Source organism: Pezoporus wallicus, unplaced genomic scaffold (assembly GCF_028554395.1).
Source record: "Pezoporus wallicus isolate ANWC-B61680 ecotype Strahan unplaced genomic scaffold, APGP_CSIRO_Pwel_v1 contig_13809, whole genome shotgun sequence".
Lineage (NCBI taxonomy): Eukaryota > Metazoa > Chordata > Aves > Psittaciformes > Psittacidae > Pezoporus > Pezoporus wallicus.
The window spans coordinates 32,371-38,787 of record NW_026638706.1 but is presented as its reverse complement, the minus strand read 5'-3'; the positions used below and the strand labels follow the sequence as shown (position 1 = coordinate 38,787).

Here is a 6,417-nt window from a genome sequence, read left to right as displayed (position 1 = left end):
TGTCCTTCTTGTTCAGACAGGGCATTGCATGATACATGTATGGTACAGCCTGCCTGAACCATTCTGAGTATTATGTATGACAACCTTTATCTATACTTTTCAGCTGCATACATCTCATCTTTCTAGTCTTTTCCGTAAGAGAAGATACAGCTCAGTCCCACATAGCCGCTTGCTCACTCCCTCTCAGTAGGATGGAGAATCAGAAGCCTAAAAGTGTGAAAACCTGTGTGTTCAGATAAAGGCAGGTTAATAGCTAAAGCAAAAGCTGCTCACACAAGCAAAGTAAGCCAAAAAATTCATTCACCACTTCCCATGATCAGGCAGGGGTTCAGCCACCCTCAGGACAGCAGGGCTCCATCACACGTAACGGTGACTTGGGAAGACAAACACCATCACCCCTAACACCCTCTGCCTCCATCTGCTTCCCCCAGCTTTATAGGCTTGATTATTACATCATATGGTCTGGACCATCCCTTGTGTCAGGTAGGGTCAATTGTCCTGGCTGTGTCCCTCCCAACTCCTCGTGCACCCCCAACCTACTTTCTGGTGGGGTGAAGAGCAGAAAAGGCCTTTACTGCCTTGTACTGCTCAGCGATAGCTAAAACATCCCTGTGTTATCAACACTGTTTCCAGCACAAATCCAGAACACAGCCCCATCCTATCTACTCTGAATAAAATTAACTCTATCCTGCCAAATTCAGTACAGTTATAGATCTGAAGAGCTTCTTGAAGGGATTATTTTGCTTGCAGAATTGCAGTTTGGGTTCAGGCCATCCTTTAAACTGCAAGAGCACTCAGAAAAGGTTCCTGTTGCAGATTAATAAACAGACAAGCTACAACAGGCTCAGGTGTGAACTGCAAATGGTTGGAAGATGGGAGAAAATTGGGTCTGTATCACCCCTGCTTGCTCTTTTCTTACTCTTTCTTTGTCATCCTGATTTGATTGATGGCAGACAGGTTACTTATGCTTGGTCTCAACCAGTTCCTCTGCCCTTATGATCTCATGGCTGCAACCCAGGTTGATAGAAACATACCTATGTGAATATTGTTGCCCTGGTGAGACAGTTCAAACATCCTCTTTTTGATGATCATTTTCAGTAGCAATTGCTGCGAGCTCTATTTGTTAATACACATATTTCCCCATGCCCTTGCTTTGGAGATGAGGAAATTGGAAATCAAATAATAAAAGTTAACATGAAGGGATTATTACAGTCCTTATAAGGACTTGGGGGAAATTATTATGCAGACAGATGCATAATAATGTGTTAAAAAATACACTGAAAAAGTAGTAAAAATACTTCAGATTAGTTTTTGTTGATGATGAATAGAAGCGAAATTAAAGGAATAGAGAGATACAATGACATTAGAGAGAGATAAACCCATTTTTTCAAATTCCTCATGGAGCTGCAGCATTCCAAAATTATTTCTGCGTTTTGCTCTTTCTTTCTCATTTAAGGTCTCAGGCTCTACTAATAATGGAAAGAATAATGAAGTTTTATTAGACAACAGGGATCTCAGCTACCAGAACAGGGCCTGCTTGCTCCCTGACTAATTTCATCCCTTAGGTTTTGCATGCTTTTTGCCCTCTGTGTTTTTCCACAATCAGCTTTCCTTGCTTACCTGTTTTCTTGAGTAGTCATCTGTAACAGCCTCTGATAACACTTGGCTATCAGGCTAAAACCATTAGCAACAGCTCATGGGTGTGATGGCAAATTGCAAAGGATAATCCCTGCTTTCATCTGCAGTCTTGGACTCCCTCACGTCCTATTTCCATTTTCACTAAATGAAAGATGGATGGAGGCAGATGAAGCTTTCCTTCCTCTATAGGGGGTATACCAAGGATAGGACAGGGAACCATTAGGGAACAGGGAAGCCATGTGGCCAGAAAGATTCCCCTTATGTTCATCTTCTAGTAGGGTAAGATCAGAAGGAAAAACAAAGATCTCTTCCCACTCAGGTTATAACAGGATGAATCTCAAGTGGATGTGCTTGATCTAATCCTTGGGCAGTACTGTTTTACCTGCATAAACTGGAGGAGGAAAGAAGGCCAAAGTCAAAACTCATGCTAATTACAAGAAACCTCAAGTCACAGCCATCAGACCCAATTCTGTAACGCACTATATGGGTTTTTTTACTGTGTTGTCTCAGTTGGGTGTAATACTTGTGGAATACTCTGTCTCACTGGATGCTGCTGCTGAACTCACTTTCCTTCCTGTAACCTTCATTTTATTTCTCTTCCTTTCCATGTTTTCTGACTGAGCTCACCTCCTTGACTCACTCCCTACCACTTCCAGCTTGAGCAGAGGAGATTAACGTGCATGTTCCTACATCTGTATGCGCACATTTTCCCATCACCAGGCATTGTAGACAATTACTATCATGGGCAAACAATGGCCACCTTTAATCAATTTCCACCAAGTTAATTTCTACAAGTGTTGCTTTATTGCCAGGAAGGAAGATGAACAAAGGGAACGAAGACAGACAGGAAATCCCAGGACACCGGTGTCTTACTCAAAGAGGCAAACATAATTAATTGTAGTGGTTTAATTTCTGCACCTTCTGCTTGTTCCCATGTCAAAGCCCAGGTGCCTTTAACTGGCATGTTAATTAGTTCTGTGTTAGCGAACAAAGACACTTGCAACTGTTGTAGGCATTAAATTGCAAATGCAAGATGCTGCTGCCCTGGGCCAGCTGACAGTTACCTGCCACAGTGAAGCAGATCTATCAGTAATACAGAAATCTGATGAGAATGAATGTCACAGGGGCCAGGATTGACTTGCTCCTTTGGGTTCATGTCATAACGTGTTAGGCATGACCTGATGTTAGAACGACACAAGGGGGGCTTTCCCATCATCAGCCTTAATTTAACTCATGTCTGTGTCCTAAATCCACGTAGAGTGGGTGGGAATGGAGGGAGTATGACCAATGTGTGCATATAAGATTTGCATGTTTCTTAATTAGACTCCACAGGCTGTCTCGGTTGACGGATTCATCTGAGGTCCCGTTGAATCCTCTTCAGTATGTAGCAGATGATAGCAAAAAGGGAAAGGCATTTCTGCAGTTCTCTTTATCTTTAGCATAACCTCTCAAGTTGGAGAAACACCAGTTTTGTTAGCAGCAGGGGAACTGGGGAATCTTTTCAGGTTTTCCTTGACACTTCCTATAGAGATGCTCTGACAAGGCAATTAACTGAATCTATACCCTGTTTACTCCTGATACCCTCTGAAATACAGATCCATCGATACTCTCTAACACTGGAGGAGCCATTCACAACATCAGCCTTTCCTAAGAACAGGCATATGAAAATAAATGGTTTGGGATGACAATGATCATCTGAGTTTTCTCTTTAATTCACAAGGCCCATACAATGGCAACAGACAAGAGCACCTCTAGAATGTTAAAATGCATTTTCCGAAATATGGGTTTAATTAGAAAGGCTAAGCTGGCATACATTGCATGAGAAGGGAATCTCAACCAGTTTCTGAGTTTATGGGATAAAGTAAAATAAACTGAGAATCTTATTCACACTTTTTAATCTCTCTGCTTTTCATGCAACCCACTGATCATTCTTCAAATAAAACTATAATTGAAGTGGAGCAACTTCTTTCTATTTTCATACTGAGGATGGGGGAAAAGCATGGAAGTTTTAAGGCACCCTATACTGAGATCCTGCAGGCTTTTTATGGGCGACTCTCCCATCAGTATGGAAATGAAAACTCGCAATTCATTTTGTTTTCACAATGGGAAAAAGTCAGTCTCATGGCATTGAGGCTTTATGAAGTATGCAGAAATTTATTAGCTGAAAGCAAAACTGAAGTGATATTATATATGTTCCAAGGATAAAACATCCCTTTGGAAATGAGCAATTCAACCCTTTGAAAATCCAAGCAAGGGCAGTAGGTATCATATGGAAATCTAACGCTGTAGTAAAAGATGGAGAAAATGCTAGTGCCATCTATTGGCATGAAAATATAAAGGTGGAAAAGAAGCTTGGGCTCATCTGCGTGTATCCAAACAAGGTTAGAGGAGGCTGTTTGTTCTAATCACATCAAGTTAAGATATTTGTAAATATGCACTTTTATGTTTAGTCTTTTTAATGATGTTGTATTTGGGGTAAATATGTTGACTTTAAAATTAATCACCGTTGTAATCAAGCTCCAGTGAAAGATGGGGATTTGAATGTAATGGGAATTAAGAGTCATTGCTGAGTGGATAAATGCTGGCATACTGTCTAATGCTCTTAAGCAGGTTTGCAGTGTCATCACAGGCTGTAGCTGGGTTAGTAAGCAAGTTTAAATTTCCTATGGAACAAAAGATGGAGGAATATTTAGTTCCTTGATATTTTCTGGCTTCCCTGATCAGCTGCAATTGGAAACTATTTTCATGGCAGTAACTGGATAGAAGCAAAGATGGATGCCTATTCACAGGGCATCAGTAGGAAGCAACCAGCCAAGATGGTAGTGATAGAACAAGGGGTGATTGATGGGTACAGTCTGAAACAGAGGAAGTTCAGGTTAGATATGAAGAAGAAGTCCTTTTAATGTGAGGGTGCTGAGGCACTGGAACAGGGTGCCCAAGGAAGTGGTAAATGCTCCATCCCTGGCAGTGTTCAAGGCCAGATTGGACAGAGCCTTGGGCAGCATGGTCTAGTGTGAGGTGTCCCTGCCCGTGGCAGGGGGTTGGAACTGGATGATCTTAAGGTCCTTTCCAATCCTGACTATTCTAAGATTCTATGATCCACTATACCACAAAACCCAACATAGTAGCTACAAACTACTACCTAGTTTGTAGCTAGACACACAGCCATACCCCCTGAAGAAACAAAAACCTGAGAAATCTCTTTGAAGGATTGCTAACACTTGTGATGTGTCGCCATGCTGTGATGTCCCTCCAATGACCAATATCTGTCAGGAGTTGTCATGTCTGCAAATAATTCCTTTCTTCAGAAAATTACAGAGTTTGGTGTCAAAATCCTTTGAGAAGGTTCTCCAAAGAAGAAGTTCCTTTGGAGAAGGAGCTTCATCTCAAGTATTATGTCCACTACTAATGAAAAGTTAAAGTTTGGAAGGAATTTGGGACATAGTGTGGAGCACTGAAGGCATCCATGAGCTTCCATATGAAGTCACTACATTCCAATAGAAAAAGCACCTACTTTTTAAGAGTGGCTTAGACTGAAAAATTCTGAGCATCTTTTCCCTACATGGATTTTCCCATCTAGTAGCTGCCTTCACAGTTATAAATACAACACTGATCTCTAGCTTACACATATCCAACTTCAATATCCATCTGTCGAGTCCTTTTGTATTCTACTCTAGATGTAAAGTATTTAATCTTTGTTAGCTTGCACTCATCTTCACATTTTTTTTCCCAGTGGGCATTTGGAGCTGCCTATTACACACTTAATGTCATATAAAGATGATATTCAATGTCATCTGGCATAAACCCTTCAGAAATTAAACCCCCTGAGTCAAAAGTGCATCTTCTATAGGTCTTCTGAAATGTCAGCATTAAAGACATGCTTACAGATGGTGATCAGGTAACTTCTTTGGCTTTCTAGTTGTTAAAGCAAAAAGCTTTCAAATCTCCCACACTAAGATGGACTTTGCAGACTTTCAAATGACCCAGATGCTCAAAGGTTTGTGTTCTCTGTTATGTCAGCATTTTACTTCCTTTTGAAACAGGACCCTTACAGCTGCTCCTGTCATCCCAATGCCTGAGATGGACACAAAATAGATTGGAATCCTTTGAACAACCCTCCTAAAACCCACTCTTTACATTTCCACAGCCTGGAATACCGAGAGAAAGAAGAATTCAAACGACATCTGCTTTTGTCCTGAACATCACTGACACTTTGGACAATGACCAAAACCCTGGGAAAAGTCTAGCTCTGAATCATGCCAAGATGAGGAGGATGCTGTGACGTGGCATGGAAATGCAGCCTGGAACTTCTGAAAAACACATTTTACTGTGATTATATCTCTTGTCACCTCAGAAAACACTCAAAAACATGATATGAATTTCTCTGGGTACTACTGCGGTGATAATAAAGGCTGCTTCAATACTATTAAAAGGCAAGTTTGTGAGATGAGTGTCTCCCTCACTTTGTTGATTTAAACAGGATTTAATCAATCATTTTACAATGATTCTGGCAGACATCTCAAGTCAGAAGCGCTGACCTGCCTACTGTGGGCAGCATGTTGAGCTGGCTGAGCAGAGATGGTCCTGTCCTGTCTTACATCTCTCTGCAGCCTCAGCAGAATAGATCAGCACATCTTTATGTATCCAGTTTATTATCATCATTACATTCCATGGATACTGAAGTGACCATGGATCAAGGCAATACTGGAGATACTCTACATGCTCCTGTATGAATGCAAAGTCTTGTAAAAGTCTTATCAAGAAGGATAACAGATAGGA

General features: G+C 41.1%; 1 long non-coding RNA gene across 1 annotated transcript; it reads left to right on the top strand.

The window, feature by feature from the left end:
* The first annotated feature begins 549 nt into the window (after window positions 1-549).
* Window positions 550-5,919, top strand: LOC130600630 (uncharacterized). The gene is made up of 3 exons (XR_008972501.1): window positions 550-887; window positions 2,455-2,502; window positions 5,786-5,919. It is a non-coding gene; the product is annotated as an uncharacterized LOC130600630 (long non-coding RNA).
* The last annotated feature ends 498 nt before the right edge of the window (window positions 5,920-6,417 follow it).